At 34.3% G+C, this 18,215-nt stretch overlaps 1 long non-coding RNA gene across 5 annotated transcripts; it reads left to right on the forward strand.

Annotated features, from left to right (window-relative positions):
* The first annotated feature begins 13,336 nt into the window (after positions 1-13,336).
* LOC123686133 lies at positions 13,337-17,411 on the forward strand. 5 transcript variants are annotated; one of them, XR_006748412.1, is made up of 5 exons: positions 13,337-15,236; positions 15,638-15,976; positions 16,092-16,182; positions 16,267-16,535; positions 17,012-17,411. It is a non-coding gene; the product is annotated as an uncharacterized LOC123686133 (long non-coding RNA). The 5 variants fall into 5 exon arrangements; XR_006748410.1 differs by having other exon boundaries at positions 13,337-14,901; positions 15,022-15,976; XR_006748411.1 differs by having other exon boundaries at positions 13,337-14,808; positions 15,022-15,976.
* Positions 17,412-18,215: the final 804 nt, after the last annotated feature.

An 18,215-nucleotide genomic window follows, 5' to 3' on the forward strand; every position in this document is an offset into this window, starting at 1 on the left:
CAAAAATTGATTTAACTAATGCATATCAACAAATTTTGGTAGATGAAGATTCTGAGAAATTTTTGGTAATTTCAACTCATTTAGGCTTATTTAAATATAAAAGATTACCATTTGGCATTAATAGTGCACCCTCTATTTTTCAAAAATTCATGGAAAAATTATTAGCAGGTATAGAAGGTGTTGTTGTGTTTATCGATGACATTTGTGTCACGGGTAGAAATCGTGCTGAACATTTATCTCGGTTGAGAAAAGTTTTAGAAATTCTTGAAAGTTCAGGGTTAAAGATTCAATTGGAAAAATGTATCTTTTCCAAAAATCTATTGAATATTTAGGTTATAAAATTGATGCACAGGGCATTCACCCTTGCGAAAGTAAAATTGAAGCTATTTTAAGAGCACCTAGACCAACCAATGTTGAGCAATTACAGTTATTTCTTGGTTTAATTAATTATTATGGAAAATTTATCAAAAATTTATCATCTTCTTTATACCCCCTGTATGCTTTATTACAGAAGGGAGGGCGATGAAATTGGTCATAACGAGAAGAAAATTTTCCATAGCATGACATCAAAATGAGGCATTCATCAAAGTACAAATTTGACCCTAAAATAAAACATCTAAATGCTCAGCTTGATAAACTTTTCACGATTTCCAAGGTCAATCCTAAATATTTGAATGAATATAAGGCACTAAAGAGAAAATATGATTACACTATAACAGAATATAAACGAAAGTATTATGCTGACCAAATATACATCTCACAAAACAAAACAAAAAAAGTCTAGCAAATTGTGATATCTACAACTAGAAGGACTAAAATACACAACATCCATTGCCTTCTGGAGATCCAACGAAAATAGTCGAAGATTTCATTGAATTTTTCGCAAAATCGGCTTCAAATTGTGGTAACACTGAAACAGACGTCCTACTCTCTAATCTGAATCGCACAGAAAAATCATTTTGCTTGTTTACTGTTACAGTGTTTGTTGAATAACAAATGGAAGTTACATTATATCTATCGTATAACTTATTATATACTGAAAAAATAATCAATCACAAACTTGTTCCATTCTTCTTGTTCCAATAATTTAGGTATATTCCTGAGGATTTAACTGATCAAATAATTTGTGGTATTTTTTCAGTTCCAATTCCTAAATACAACATGAATTCATGAAATATGAGCCCAGCATTTTATAATTTTTATAAGAAAAATTATTGTACGAATGGAAATTGATGCATAATTAGATAATGAATTAATGCTATTAACTTCTTTCGAATGATCTAATCCATAATTCGCATAATATCTTTACTATCGCAGAAAATGATCAGTAAGAGGAACACAATTCTTCAAGTAGTCAATAATTATTCTGAAAAATGACTGACTGCTGAAATTTGCGATTCATTACCTAGAATGTTGTAATTTGAAAAAAAAATTGCAGAAATATTCATATATGAATAATGCGGAATTATATATTATCAGATTGAACTTCGCATTATCAGTTTCCGCTTGCGATTGAAAATTGGAGAATTATGACAAAATATTAACACATTTCATAGTGAATTGAATACCAGGAAATTTATTATTATTGAAGATTTGGCAAAGGACTTCGAAAAACAAATTGAAAGCACCAGTTTCTGAAACGTTAGTTCAACTTCAGGCAATGCTTATAATCCAATCAAGTCAAACGGGTTTTCAAAAATAATCAACGATTATCTATGTAGGTAATATTTTGTGGTTGAATTTTTTTTCGATGAAGTTCAATAATTTTGTATCATTAGTCAAACCTCATGCTTATTATTCTTCTTGTTATTGATTGACATTAGGAAATTGACAAGGTTATGCTCCTAGTAACTCATTTGTGATTATTTGAATGCGTACGTTGAAAATTTCATTCAAATTATCTACAATTTCGGAAATGATAAGTGACTTCCTGATAAAGGAGAAATGTGACTGAATATTCATGAAAATTTAATGCTGAAAGATTTCATATTTTAACTTCACTGCCATAGTGAAGGCGAGGTGTGGCCGTCGTGGGAGTTAAGGTAATCAATAATTCAGATATTCGAAAGGACATAGTGAGAAAATTAAAAGAAATTTCGTGAATATCTCATGGGGATTACAACACTGCGTCAAACGATCAATATAGTCATATTTACTAACGAATAAGCGAGTATCAATCTACATATATACATATTCAAGGCGTAATTTATATCTCTGCACGAAAATCATCTGGTCTGATGCACTTCATGGTTACGAATCTACAAGGGCAGTAATTCAGACATTCAGCAAAAAATCCATAATGTAATTATATATTTGATCAAAAGGAACAGCGAACTATCATTTTGATAGCCAGAGAAACATAAAAAAATACTTACAATATAAAATACATCACACATAAAAAAATACATAAATAATTTGTTGAAATTGCGTTAATTTTATGAATAAAACCAGATTTAGGAATTCCCTTCATTTGTTCTATCTCTTATGTTTGAAATCTAAACGTCGGGTGTGTTTTGTCGCTTTTGAATTTCGGTTGATTTTTTTCATCGATTCTCTGAGCAGTATCCCTAAAAAACATCGAATGTGTAAACCTTTCTTCCTTCAATCGCGCCTTTCTTTGAGATGCTTATTCATCAATTCTTCTGTAACGGAGAACCATATTTTCTTATTCTTCTTTAATCGATACGATGTCGAAAATACTGTCGCTGGTGAATATTTTGTCGGCTTCTTTTTCCAAATCTGATTTTAAAATACTATTATCGTTATGAATTTCTGGGGAATATTCACAAAGAAAGATGAAACCCGTCGATCCAGAACTGTCGATTGGAGCTGAAGACGTCTGAAACTGAAGACCCCGTTCATTTTCAACGGATAGAATTCCGAACGGTTTGAAATTCAGGACTGTCGTTTAGATTGGACGATTCCCCTCTTAACTGAAGATCTCAACCTGACGATCGCTGAGAGAAAACTGACGATCTGAAAACCGACAATTTGGATCGACAGGTCCCGTAGTAGGTATTTTGATTTCGATTTTTCATACTAGTTCCATAAAAAAAGTGAAGATTGAAATAATGATTCCTCATCAGTACAACATTGATATTGACTTAAAAAATTTAAATTTTTATCCAATGGGCTGCTATATCTTCCTCAATGACCTTATGTTGTCCTAACAAGTTCTTTACAGCATTCAGCATTCCCTATGTCCTGATTTATCAAAAGGGTCTCAATATCGCCCATCCAAAAGTTGATGTATTTGATGCCCATTATATGATCATATTGTTTTGAAACTCCTTTGAGTTTTTCATTCTTTTTCTTGGTCTTTTCTTGAAGGTAATCCCACTTACTAGAAATATTCCCTAAGCGTTCGCGAACTGCTGGGTTCAACTTTTCAGATTCGTTATATATTAAATTACGACCATTGCCCAAAACTTCCATAACGCGTCTAGTGTTAGATTCAATTTCAACCCATCGAAATGTTAGTCGATTTGTGTCTGTCTGCATCATAAATTTATTCTTGATTCAACATGTCAGCTTACGAGCCAAGTTCTCGTTATTTGTGGGAGGTTTTAATTTTCTGCATTCATATGAATAAATCTGCGGCAGAGGCTCACCTAATGCTCTAAAATACCTATCGTGAGTCCGCTATTTGCGAAAGAACATGCCGAGAGTGGTTTCAACCTACCAAAAACGGGAATTTTGACGTCGAAGACCAGCATGGCGGTGAAAGAGAGAAGGTTTGCGAAGATGCAGAATTGGAAGCATTAACATTAAGGTATAAACAGACCGACGCGGAACTGCAGGAGCGAGACGGGAACGAAACTTTTGCGAGATTGAAATGAACGGCGGGATATGGAGGAGTGCATATCGGTACGAATAGAACGCATGTGAATTGCAGTGTTTTCTCGCAGTTCGCACAGTAGTTTTGTCTTATTATTATCGCGTTGGTGTGCATGCTATGAAATCTGTCCACTACCGCATCTAACGCATAGCACCCTTTCCCGTTTCCGCTAACGCAGTTCGCGTCGGTCTTTTCATACCTTTATTTGATCAAGTCTCGTGTCAAACGCAAAAAGAATTGGCAGGATCATTAGAAGTGTCGCAAACAGCCATTATGAAACGCCTGAAAGACATGATTCAGAATCAAGGAAATTAGGTGCCGTACGAAGTGAAGCCGAGCGATGTTGAACAGCGTTTGTTTCCTTGTGAATAGCTGCTTGCAAGACAAAGACGGAAGAGATTTCTTTGTCACTTTGAGACTGGAGACGAAAGAATGTGTTCATTACTGTAACGTTGTGAGTTTAATTCTTAGGTAGAACATATGTTGATTTCACATCTGTTGTTATTACTGATAAAATAAATCAGTTTTAATCCAAACCTCGTTTGAGATACATCTCAGTTACCTAAATTATCACAATTACGATAATCCCAAGCTCATAAATTCATGGGGATATCCCAGCTATGCTTCCCCATCGACGGCTGAACCGAATATTCACGGATAAAATGTCATGCTCATGTTTTGGTGGGACCAGCGGGGCGTAGTGTATTATGAGTTAAAACTGACTGAAACAATCACAGGCAACCGTTATCGGACGCAATTAATACGTTTGAGTCGAGTATTGAAATACATTCGCAATACAATGACAGACATTATAAAATGTATGACAATGCTCGACCTCATATTGCGAAAGTGGTCAAGACATACTTGGTCAAGACATACTTGGAAACGTTGAAATGGGAATTCTTACCCCGTCGTATTCTCCAAACGTTGCTCTCTCGGACTATCTCTTGTTTCGATCAGTGCCACACGGCCTGGCTGACCAGCACCGGTCTTATGAAGAAGTAAAAAATTGAATCTATTCGTGGATTGCTTCAAAAGATGACCAGTTTTTCAACGCGTTTTTCGTACGCTGCCCGAGAGGTGGGAGAAAGTAGTGGCCAGCGATGAACAATACTTTGGATCATAACGACGGAAGCAAAGTTGTACGCCTGTGGAATCGGTTCATCAATTCTGAGGGCTTGAAATCAATAACCCAAGAGTTTTTGGAAGTGAATTACGTGGTTTTATTTGATTGAGTATTTCATGTTGTTACTGAACATCTATTCGACTAACCTGATGCTTCCACAATTTGGATTTAATGTTAACCGTATCTCTGTAATTATCTTGAGTTGAAGTTTCTCGTCAATCCAATATTCAATTCCGTCCGCTTCTAGGGCAAATTGTTGTAGAGTTTGAGTTTCCTTTAAATGCAAACGTTTCTTTGAATGACAGGTTCTCGAATTTTCCCAACGAGCAGATATATTTGTAGTTCTTTCAAATACTCTTTCTATATCATTATAACCAGAATATAACAGTTTACGCATGTCTTGTTCCATAACTATGAATTCTATTTCTTATAAATGAGAGAAGTGATTCAATTTTCATTCGTTACAAATAATGATCTTTGAAATTATTTTATTTCTTTAAGATTATCATTTATAAGGAACTTAATTATCAATCCATGACAAGTTCCATTTCGATAGATTTGGAAGTTTTTTTAAATCATCAGGAAAGCAAAATTTGTAACGGTCATATTTACAGACTCGTAGTTCTGTTCATTAACAAAAAATATTACTTGTTCAATAAACGAGCGCTCAAAAATATTTGTAGTAAAATGGTATATTGTGCAACAAGTGGGGAAAGTCCAACTTTCTCCACATGTTGCACACTATACTTTTCCTATAACTGCACAAATTTCAATAATTCAAATAATGGATTTGATTAAAATCAAAATGGCCTTCGTTGACAGTATGTGCTTATTTATTGCGTTTCCATAGAAACGACTCAAAAGCCCAATTTCATTGGTCTACCAAGCGGGGTGCGGGCAAAGTGTCGGGAAAAATAAGTATGAGAAATTGAGTAAGCTATGAAGAAAACTCTACTTTTCATAGCAGTTGTAGGAAAACATATTAAAATTACTTTCGTTTTCAATATAATTAAGATTCTAGACGATTTCTTTCACAGTGGCCCTCACATTGAATCTATTAGACGGAGGGAACTAAAAATTGGAATTAAAGGTTTTTTTCTTTGAATTTATCAAGTTGAACGTCCAATTTTTCATCGCTCCTAGATTATTTTGAATTAATGACGTTTCGAACAACCACAACCAGTGAAACATTCCTATCAAGTTTCATAAAAAAATTTATGCACTATTATTGGTGTTGCATTTGTTTTGTCTTAGGATATACATAGTTGAATTTTAGAGTTTTTTTATTTTGGCATCGACTGCTACGGTCATTAGCCACCAACCTAATACCCGCCACTTACGAGGCGTTTGCTCGAGACTTTGGGAAGCCAGGCAACCAAGAGATTCCAGTCGGGCAGTCAAGTTCATTCTCTGATTTACAGTCGTGCGACCGTGTCCCGAGCTGCCCGACTGTAATGCCAGCCACTCACGAAGCGTTTCTTCCAGCGTTTGGTAGCTAGCGTCGAAGAGATTCCAGTCGGGCAGTCAAGTTCATACTCTGATTTACAGTCGTACGGCCGTGTCCCGAGCTGTCTGACTGTAATCTCTTCGACGCTAGCTACCACTGGAAGAAACACTTCGTGCGTGGCGGGCATAAAGGCGGCCACTCACGAGGCACCCATGTTCGAGCATTCGGATAATTTTACAGTCGGGCAGCTCGGGACACGACCGCACGACTGTAAATCAGGGAATGAACTTGACTGCCCGACTGGAATCTCTTGGACGCCTGCTTCCAAACGCTCGAAAAAACGCTTCGTGAGTGGCGGGTTTAAAATGATCCGAACGCTCGAACATGGGTGTCTCGTGAGTGGCCGCCTGAACCATCACCAGACATGTACAACATCTAGGATTCGAACCTAGTATTTTTGGCACTATAGTCGACCTTTCAGTCCAGTCTGAATTTTAGATATAACTCCATCGATGAATGACACATCGTTAAATGTCTTGCCGCCTAGGTACCTCAAGAAATAAACAGTCTATGTATGGAAATGAGATGAATATTTTCCTCTATTTCTACTGGAATATATTTGATAGAAAAATCTTTTTTTGTTACTTTTTGCTTTATGTGGAATTGGACATAATAGAAAAAATCTCAATTTATCGATTATCTATTTTTTATTATTAATTATAGCTATTCCAAAACTGAATCAATAGTCCGTATTACCACCTCTTCTTTCAATCAACTGCCCAATACAGCTAGGCATCCCACGAATTAAGTATTAAATGGAATTTCCAGGCATATCTCAATACCTGAAGTTGTTAGCCAGCTCATTCTCTAGATATTGTTTTTTTAACGATATTTTGAGCCCTTCGTGTAAGGCGTTATCATCCTGATTAATGAAATTAGCCTCAAATTCGTTGCGCAGATATAAAATGATTTGTTCAATAATATTTTCTGCCATTGTTCGTTCAACTATAATAAGAGGCGGCGGAATATTATACACCTCTGCACATTATCGATCCGCCTTGAAAAGGTACAACTTCCCGGGCGAAATTGAGGCAATCTAGTCTGAATGGACCTTTCCCAACCCTTTCTCGTCGACTATCACTTTATAAACCGTGAAATATTGCGCAATCTGGTGGTTCGATAAAGCTTATTCCCGGGCACTATACTTGCCAATCAAAATGAGAAATTGGATGTCCTGTCATTTTTCACGGAATATTCTCAATATTACAACTCTCGTTATTCGCTGACAACTTATTAACTTCGAATACATCTATATATTCTCCCGAACAAGGAACATTTTTGTTGATGGTTTTCATTTAAGTGATAAAGAAGTGCAGATTCCACATACAAAAATTGTCATGTTATATTCAACAAGTTGAGAGTTGATAGGAGGGGCCAAGACTTTTGACTATGTGAGTATATCTACATACTAAATTTCAGTGGAATCTGATGAATAGGTTCTGATTAATTGGATGTTGACGAAACGAATTGTTTTTCAACAATCTATACAATAAAGACGATTATTATGTTTATTTTTATTAATACTTGATAAAATTTCCGCCAAAATTCGTTTCCGAATTTATTTTTTCAATAATTACGAAAACAGAATTAAAAGGGTCTAAATCCATAGCCATCAAATGAATTTTGCCTATTATCGGGATGAGATTTTGGGTCTATATATAGGGTGAGTCAATGCTGAATAGTGCTTGATCGGTCGATAACTCCTGTAAATTTGAAGCAAGGAGAATGATTCAATTTTTGTCGGAATCGACAGCACTTAGAGCATAAGAAAGTGGAGAAACACCATACCAACCTATCTTTTTCAGTGAGGATGCCCAATTTTTATATCGTACTCATGATCTCTATGAAATTCTGATTTCAAAATACCTCACTTGTCATCATTTATCTGTGGTACTTTTTGACGTAGGTCACTTTTTCAGAAAAATTTCATGGTTGCTATGGCAATTTGTTTCAGATATCCATAAAATGCCATAGAACTAATTAAATTATGATGATTTGACAATCAGCACCGACTACATAGTACTTTTCACCGCGATGGCCTATTAGGCATTTATAGAAAACTAATCATAATTTTGTGCTGAAAATTTGCATGTTGGGATGTGAGACAATGGCCTTTCACTCTAAAATATTTTCAGATCTCTACAACATCTGGTTATACCGGAAACAGACTACTACTTTCTATTTCAAATGGCACACCCAGTATATCATTGCATCATTAGATAGCTTATTTGATGAAAATTTCAGTAATATGCCTCACCTCGGTTATTTACTCAATGGTTCGTGAGTTAATGAGATTCCTGTGACAAAAGGTGACGCAAAGGACTCATATTTTTTTCGAATATTTCTGCAGAAAGAGGTTTTTTTTAAAAACCCTTTTTCATTTTCGATTCTACAAATACGTAGAATTATAAGACTGTTTCCGGTTGCTCCAAAAGTGTACATAGTGTTTATCAGAAGACCATGAACTTTGAGAACTCGAATTCATCAAAACGAAAGATTTACAAATTAAAACCTTTATTCTTCATTATTTCAGTTGATTCTACGTATAAAACGAGTGTAGGAATTAGGAAATATCAACCGGTGATAGATAAGCTCTGATTGCGATTGGCTGGATATGGAAAAACGTAGTTTCACTCTGTTTCATTATTTCATTCAATTATTCTCTATAAAACCCCTCCATATCTTTATAATAAAATAAAATTCCGCTCCGATGTCCATACTTTGAAGTATGGACTTACAAGTATGAAGTATATATATATATATATATATATATATATATATATATATATATATATATATATATATATAAACAATAAACAATAAATAAACAATAAACAATGATATGAAGTATATATATATATATATATATATATATATATATATATATATATACTTCATACTTGTAAGTCCATACTTCAAAGTATGGACATCGGAGCGGAATTTTATTTTATTATAAAGATATGGAGGGGTTTTATAGAGAATAATTGAATGAAATAATGAAACAGAGTGAAACTACGTTTTTCCATATCCAGCCAATCGCAATCAGAGCTTATCTATCACCGGTATATTCTTTACATATATATATATATATATATATATATATATATATATATATATATATATATATATCAACAATTTTAATTCCCAATATACAACAATAGTTATAAGTATGATAAGGGGTGTGGGAAAATTGATAAGTGTTATAATTTCACTCTTCTTTATTTCATTTAGTCGACGTTTCGATCCCGATGGGGACCTTCTTCAGGACTCTACAATAGCAATAGAAAACAGTCAAAAACATGGCAATCACAAAACATGTAAAAATAGTACATACCGAAATACAGAGTTTGTGTTCAAATAAGATCTTTACAACTCTGTATTTCGGTATGTACTATTTTTACATGTTTTGTGATTGCCATGTTTTTGACTGTTTTCTATTGCTATTGTAGAGTCCTGAAGAAGGTCCCCATCGGGATCGAAACGTCGACTAAATGAAATAAAGAAGAGTGAAATTATAACACTTATCAATTTTCCCACACCCCTTATCATACTTATAACTATTGTTGTATATTGGGAATTAAAATTGTTGATATTTAAGCATGGGGTTTTATGCAGAAGTGAGAAACAACTATGGAAGAGTAGCATATGAGGCGTTGAAGTCATGGTCTTCATACAATATGAAACTGGCATCTTATAGAAACCGAAGAGTGTTCCTTTTGGAATGCAAAAGACAGGGTTTACTTCCCAAACATATTTCCAGCAATATGAATTATTTGTTCAGCTCAGCAAGTGATTCAGGTTCGTCCAGACAGGTTCAAGCTATGTTGGAGAAATCAAGGCGTCTCGTTCTTCAATTTGAGATCACTGTGACTGTGACCAGGATAGGAAGAATGGAGTGTGAGTCTTCCAGGTTGTGGCAGATCTTGGAGGGGTTGCTTCCACCAGAGATGCTAATTCGTTTCGAATCTTACCAGTCCAGAAGGTACAGAAGAGAATTTGCTGCTATCAGGGAGAGAAATCTGATGAAGGTGAGAGCTCTATCGGATGAACTTCTAAAGAGAGTAGAACCACAAGAAAGGTGGGTTAGGAATGTTAGTTCTGTGATTATACCAGATAGAATATTGAAATTCCTAGCACTGGGCCCCAGATTCGGCATTGATATTCCTTTGAAGGAGGTTTCCATGTCGGGACTGTTGGCAGATGTAGAGAGCATTATAGACCTTAATGATAGACTGTCAGATGAGGGGAAGAACATCAAACGTTCCCAAGCCGCTAATATTATAACCAACTACATCAAACCTGGAAAAAGGACTAATAATGTTTTCCAGAGAGAATTTTACCACTGTAAGAGGTACCTAAGTCAACATCAAGAATTGCTTGTGTTACGGGCTGATAAAGGCAATGTTACGGTATTGATGGATAAGGATCAGTACATAGAGCTCTCCAACACAATTTTGCTCAATGAACAATATTACCAACTTCTTCCTAACAGAGATCCAACCATTACAATACAAGGTAAATGTAATGCATTGATTAAGCGATGGGTCAGTGGGGGCCACATAACACAAGTACAAGGTAAATTACTGTACATTTATAATTCAGTTCCCGCTAGATTCTACGGTTTACCAAAAATCCACAAACCCATTCTTGCCTTGAGACCAATAATATCATCTGTTAACACCCCCACTTCTAAACTGTCAGTTTTTGTTTCAGACATCCTGTCTAAATATCTTTCTTCCACCAGAAGTAGATATTTTATTGAAGATTCCTTTGCTTTTGCCCAATGTGTGAATGGTTTTCAGTTACCTGTTGATTATGTCCTGATCAGCCTGGACGTTGTATCTCTTTTCACCAACATTCCTGTAGAGTTGGCAGTCTCAGCTGTTGAGAACAAGTGGGATACTATCAAAAACCACACTAGTCTACCAAAAGAAGAATTCATATATGCCATTAAGTTCCTGTTTTCTTCTAACTATTTTCTTTTTAATGGTAGGTTCTTCAAACAGGTGCTCGGTTCCCCTATGGGTTCCAACTTCAGTCCGTCCATTGCTGAAGTAGTAATGGATTTCCTTCTGGACTGCATTCTTGTTAGCATTCCTTTTCACATTCCTTTCATCAAGAAATATGTTGATGATCTAATATGTGCTGTACCTAAAGACCAGGTTGCTTTCGTTCTAAACAGGTTCAACAGTGAACATGAAAGTATACAGTTTACGTTGGAGGAAGAAACAGCGAGTGGTGTCCCATTCCTGGATACAAGGGTGATTCGAACACCGGAAAATAGGCTGATTCTGGATTGGTACCGAAAGCCAACAAGTTCAGGGAGATACTTACACTATTTTTCCAATCATCCACATGGACAAAAGGTAAACATGATTTTAGGATTGAAGAATCGCATCGAAAAAGTTGCTCATCCAAGTCTAAGGCAGCAGAATCTGAGGTTATTGTTACAATTGATGCTAGAGAATGGATACCCAAAGAGGTTGTTGTCCAGATTGATATACAATACCACTCCTTCGAGACAGCCAACGAATGGAGAGAGGGGCGCATCCACCACTGTGGACACTGGGAACGTAGATAGAATTCTTTACTCTTCTATTCCCCTAATAAATGGTATGACTAATGCATTAATTAACCTCCTAAAGACCACACAAATTAAATTGATTCCGAAATCTTATTTTAAAATTGACAGACTATACAGTCGAGTGAAAGATAGGATGACTGTTGATAATATGAGTGGTGTGGTGTATTGTATTCCATGTTCAATATGTAGTGAGGTGTATATTGGTCAGACATCTCAGCTTTTGAAGAGAAGGATTGCTCAACACAAGAGCGACATCAAGAATCCTAATAAGATTTGTGCCCTAGCAGACCATACCCGGGACAAAGATCACCCAATGGATTATGATTCCACCAAAATTCTTGAATGTGCAGTTAGTGGAAAGAAAAGATGTTTCTTAGAGATGTACCATATTAAACGACACACTTGTTCTATGAATTACAGAAGGGATGTAAACAATATTAGTTCCATCTATACTTATTTGATTCATTATGACCAGTTTGGTGGCAGAGAATTGGACGGATCAAATGGAATGAATATTTTCACAAGTTCTACAGTCGGGATAACGTAATAATGAAATCTGTGTTCCGGACTATTTCTGTGAGAGGGGATTGGATTCGGTTCATGGAGTCTTTCAATAATCGCATTTGTTCTGAGTTCAGTGAGAGTGAATTACTGCGACCAAGTGTGATTTAATGCTATTCTATGTTTCATTTGTCATGTGCGTGTATTCTGTGGCAAGTCTGGTTGACAGCATTTTTGACAACCTCTCATTTTGTTGATTTTTCTGTTTACCTTATTTACATATGATAATTGATTTCTACTCTTGTGCTAACGAAATATCAGATCTTTTTTCGCTAAATTTGTTGATGTTCTTGTTCATTGCTTTCTTGAGAGCTATTGATTTGTGTTCAAATAAGATCTTTACAACTCTGTATTTCGGTATGTACTATTTTTACATGTTTTGTGATTGCCATGTTTTTGACTGTTTTCTATTGCTATTGTAGAGTCCTGAAGAAGGTCCCCATCGGGATCGAAACGTCGACTAAATGAAATAAAGAAGAGTGAAATTATAACACTTATCAATTTTCCCACACCCCTTATCATACTTATAACTATTGTTGTATATTGGGAATTAAAATTGTTGATATATATATATATATATATATATATATATATATATATATATATATATATATAGATATATATATATATATATATATATATATATATATATATATATATATATATATATATATATATATATATATATATATATATATATATATATATATATATATATATATATATATATATATATATATGTAAAGAATATAATGATCTGACTCTCCTCTTGAAGTCATATAGTTTGCCTTCCTTTAAGAGAAGATATAGGAGGTTTTTGTTGGATGATACATTCCATGGTTGATTCTGTGAGGGTATAGGTACGCATCAGGGCCCCTTTTTCCCGATTTTTTTTCTCTGTTTCATTATGTTTGGCTTCACTTGATGATTATGATTTTTTGTGGTTACTCTATTTCAAATTCAATATATATTTTCAGCTCTAGAGTGTGATTTTTGTTGATTTTTCTGTGAAATCTAATAGTTCCTGGGAACTTACTCATAATCTGTTCATACTGTCGAAAGTATCCCTTTTGCAGACAGTATGTATTTCTTTTTTCTTGTTTCGTTTTATATAGATATTATGATGTATCATAATTTGTAAATTCTACAAATAAGTATTTACCTAATTACTTACTTACTGGCACTGGCTCAGTGCAAAGTTTGGAAGAACTTTTAGAGAAATTAATTGACAATAAGCCAGCATAATTAGAACACAATGTAGGACAGATTGCAAATGATTTTATGATAGGAAAATTTACTGGCAGAAATTTAAATGCAAATCAATGGATTGGAGATTTCAATAAATAATGTGACCGTTTTCAAATCAATGAGGGCAAAAAGACAATTAAAATTTTAAAATATTTTTTGCAATATTCCGGTGCAAATTGGTACATGTTAGAATATTACTTCATCCGAACAAATTACGAGAGACAACCAACATTACATTCTACCCATTCGTAGTATTACTTCATCTCACCACCGCGGCGTTGCGAAGTGACGAGGCCATCGAGGGCTATCGAGAGAAAAAACAAGAATAGATCTTCAATGATCAAGAGCGAATGACAGAGGTCTAACCTAAGAGATGAGACTCTTCGACATCGAGCTTTGCTCGGAGAGAGACATACTAGAGATTATATTAAACTATAAAACCTAAACGGTGTATTAGTGAATCCTCTGCAAAACCTATAAATCCAACAAGTTATAGGCTCCAGTGCACGCTTAACTGCGCAACGAGGTGAACACTAATTCTGAAAATCTGTTGTGTACACAACGGGAAAAATATCAATTGAGGTAAGTTGAATTTCAACTTAATCACGAGGCTAGAGGTATTTTATTTAGTTCAGTGAATAAAAATGATTTATTTCATATTCATTGCTGAAATAGAGAATTCCTATTATACAGTATTTACGGTATTCGGAAATAATGTGTTTACCTATCTATCAGGGAAGGAATCAACTTTGATTCTTAACGGTTATTGGCCGTTGATGCTTAGGGAAATGAGATACTTTACTATACACATGTTTTATAGATTTAGATGATGTGAATTTGGAGACTTCACATTCATCATTTAGAGAGATTCAGATGATATGAATGTAGAGATTTCACATTAATCATTTACGAGAGATGTCACATCCACCGTTTGAGAGATTTAGGTGATGTACATAAGTCATTTGAGATGTAAATGTAGAGATTTTACATATTCATCGTCAACGAGAGATGTCACATCCACCGTTTGAGAGATTTAGGTGATGTACATACATCATTTGAGAGGTTTAGATGAGAACATTTTAGAGTTTCACTTAAACCATTCAGAGGTTGAGATTATGTTAACTTTAGAGATTTGGCTAACATACTGTCTTTTTTAGATTAGATAATGTTAGAGATTTCACATACAACACCTAGAAGTTTGGATGTAGATTTAGAGATTATACATACATCGCTTGGAGCATGTGAAATTGGATATTTCACATTCCACATACATAACCCAGAGATTCAGATATTTTGAGAGAATAGATTCATCATACTTGTTGAAAAATTTGGAGAATTATTTATTTCACTAAACTACAAGAACTGCAGTATGGTAAGATTTGTGATAATCAATATTTCAGGGCTTCTTTCATACAATGCTTACTGTGCCGTGTTGTTTGTTTGTAAGCTAGGGATATTAGAGGATTCAAATATTCATCCCGTACATGTACAATGGCCATACCTAACGCAACAGGTATTCATTGCAGTGCGTGATACCACTTTTGAAGTAAGGTGTACATGTACGAGGTGGTGCTGCTTGAAAACTTGATAGTCCTGTTTCGAATTGTATCAGATCGCTGTGCGTATGAGGCAATTCAGAAGCAGGAAACAAAATTTTATATCTTATATATGGTAGTAGATGTTGATGTACTAAGAGAGCATATAATGCACAAAAATCTTAAAATACATAATATGAATATTTTTGTTTCATTAATCCTGAAATTGAAATGGCAGCCAATGGAAATCAAACAAAAACCATTGGTGAATTAAGATTCAGATTCCATCATTTCCGTAAGTGCAGAAGATAGACGTTTCATGCAATACGAGGAAAGAGAGAATTGTCAGAACCAATATAAGTCCGTTTCGTACAATCAATAATTGCCATTTCCTTGATTTTAGCTGACTAGAGCAGTATCAATGAGTGATACCTAAGAGACTAGATGAAAGATGCTAGAGAAATTTTAGAGACATTAGACGAAACCCCCTTTCGAGATATTAGAGATCTGGGAGACGAGAAATTGTCGACATTAGAGTTATGAGAATATTAGAGATTTAGAGTATTAGAAAACCCAGGTATATAAAAATGAATTCATGCTACAGAGTTAATCAGAGTTGAGAGAATATTTTTTGAGATTGAATTCTAGAGTATTAGAAAACCCAGGTATTTAAAAATTAATTCATGTTACAGAGGTCATAAGAAATGAGAGAATATTTTCCTGGGATTAAATTCTAGAGTAGTAGAAAACCTAGGTTTTCAAAAATCAATTCATATTACAGAGGTAATTAGAATTGAGAGAATATTTTTTTTGGTTAAATTCTAGAGTACAAAAAACCCAGGTATTTAAAATTAATCCATGTTACAGAGAATTATTCAAATTCGAAATCTGGATCGACAGTCTAAGATCTGAGCTTTTTGATGAATGATTTGTTGGACGTCATAGAGCCAAGTACGAGTAACCAAACTTGATCAGAGGCCAAGAAATCCGAGAGAAGTAATTGGGTACGAGACATTATCATAAACAGAAATGAGGAGAATTATCACAAGAAAATTCTCAATATCCGAGACCCTGTTGAAGTAAATAGAGGTTTGAGGTTCTCCACGAAGTGCAGTCAAATGTGACACACACTTCAGGTAAGAGCTCGCTTGTACTCCATATAAATGGAGAAACATAAATTGGTCGATGATTTCTGAGAAAGATTCGACTCGATAGCATGAGAGTATGAAGCATGAGAGTATTGAGGATGTGATTGAGCTAACTGCTCAAGAGATGAGATCTGCATTTTATCATATTCACTAAGAAATTGCAAAATGTATTTGCAGGGAAAGAGAGTTCTGAGAATTTGCTTTCCTTACATAAACTCGCAAATTCTGGGTTCAATATTTACTTAGAAGTACAAGTTCCTCAGAGTTTACAATGAGGTTAATAATGAAATTGTTTTAGAGAACAATTCCAAGCCCTAAGAGTTTAAAATAAGGTTAATAATGAGATTGTTTTAGAGAACAAATCCAAGTCCTAAGAGTTTACAATAAGGTTAAGAATTAGATTGTTTTAGAGAGTCAGTATGAAAAACAGAACTGGATTCTAAACTTCAAATTTATTGTTACAGAGCAACGATAAGCGAAGAAGATGAGATGAGCTTACTATCGCAGACACATTCCAATAACGAGTTATTAGGTTCAGAGGGAGAACCGGAATCTGCGATTGGGAGGGAGAAAGAGTATAATCTCATCTCTTCATCTAAAGAGAAAGTTTTACAAGTTTCAACTGACAAAACAGATGAAACACAATCTGAGCAACAAGAGAAAAATTGGGATTGCAGTCATATCAGTAGAAATGTAATTTAGATCGATGACTTGGAATCACTCCAAAACTTAGTGTCAGTCTTTATGTTAATTAAGTTGTTCAATTTATTAACCGTTTACTCAATTTGTACAGTTTTAGTCATTTTGAATTTTCTATTGGTTGATTATGTAAATTGTCATTTTTAGAATTGGAATATATTCCAAGACAAAAACAAACTAAATATATCATACAGATATATTGTTGTGAAAGATTAGACACAAAGTTGTCAAATTATTTAATTTATATTAAATATCCTTTATCAAGAAGACTCATTCAACTTTTATAATTTGATGTAATCATTTATTGATTAGAGAGTCAGTATCAACCAATTGATAAATTTAAAATTTCGGAAATTGTTGATTCAACTATAAATGTCGATTTGTATATGTATTTCAATAGAATAACAAGAAAGAAATCTATGACTACCTTCAGTAATGGCTTGATCTGTGAATCCTCACAAGAGTAACCGTTACGTTCAGTTAGATATTAGTTTCTTGTTTGCAATTTTGGTGGAGTGGATATACACGTGATGAGTTTGTAAATTCAATAATTTCGTAGAACTATAAGGCACTGATGAGGAAAAATTGTATTATTACATACAGAAAATTCCGAAACGTACGTCTGTCTTTATGTTAATTTAGTTGTTAAATTTATTAACCGTCTACTCAATTTGTACAGATTTATTTATTTTGAATTTTCTATTGGTTGATTATTGAATTTGTCATTTTTAGAATTGCAATATATTCCAAGACAAAAATGAACTAAATATATCATACAGATATATTATTGGGAAGGATTAGACACAAAGTTAAATTATTTGATTTATATTAAATATCCATTATCAAGAAGACTCATTCAACTTTTATAATTTGATGTTATCATTAATTGATAAGAGAGTATGTAACAACTAATTCATAAATTTAAAATTCCTGAAATTGTTGATTCAACTGTGAATGTCGATTTGTATA

Source organism: Harmonia axyridis, chromosome X (genome assembly GCF_914767665.1).
Source record: "Harmonia axyridis chromosome X, icHarAxyr1.1, whole genome shotgun sequence".
Taxonomy (NCBI): Eukaryota; Metazoa; Arthropoda; class Insecta; order Coleoptera; family Coccinellidae; genus Harmonia; species Harmonia axyridis.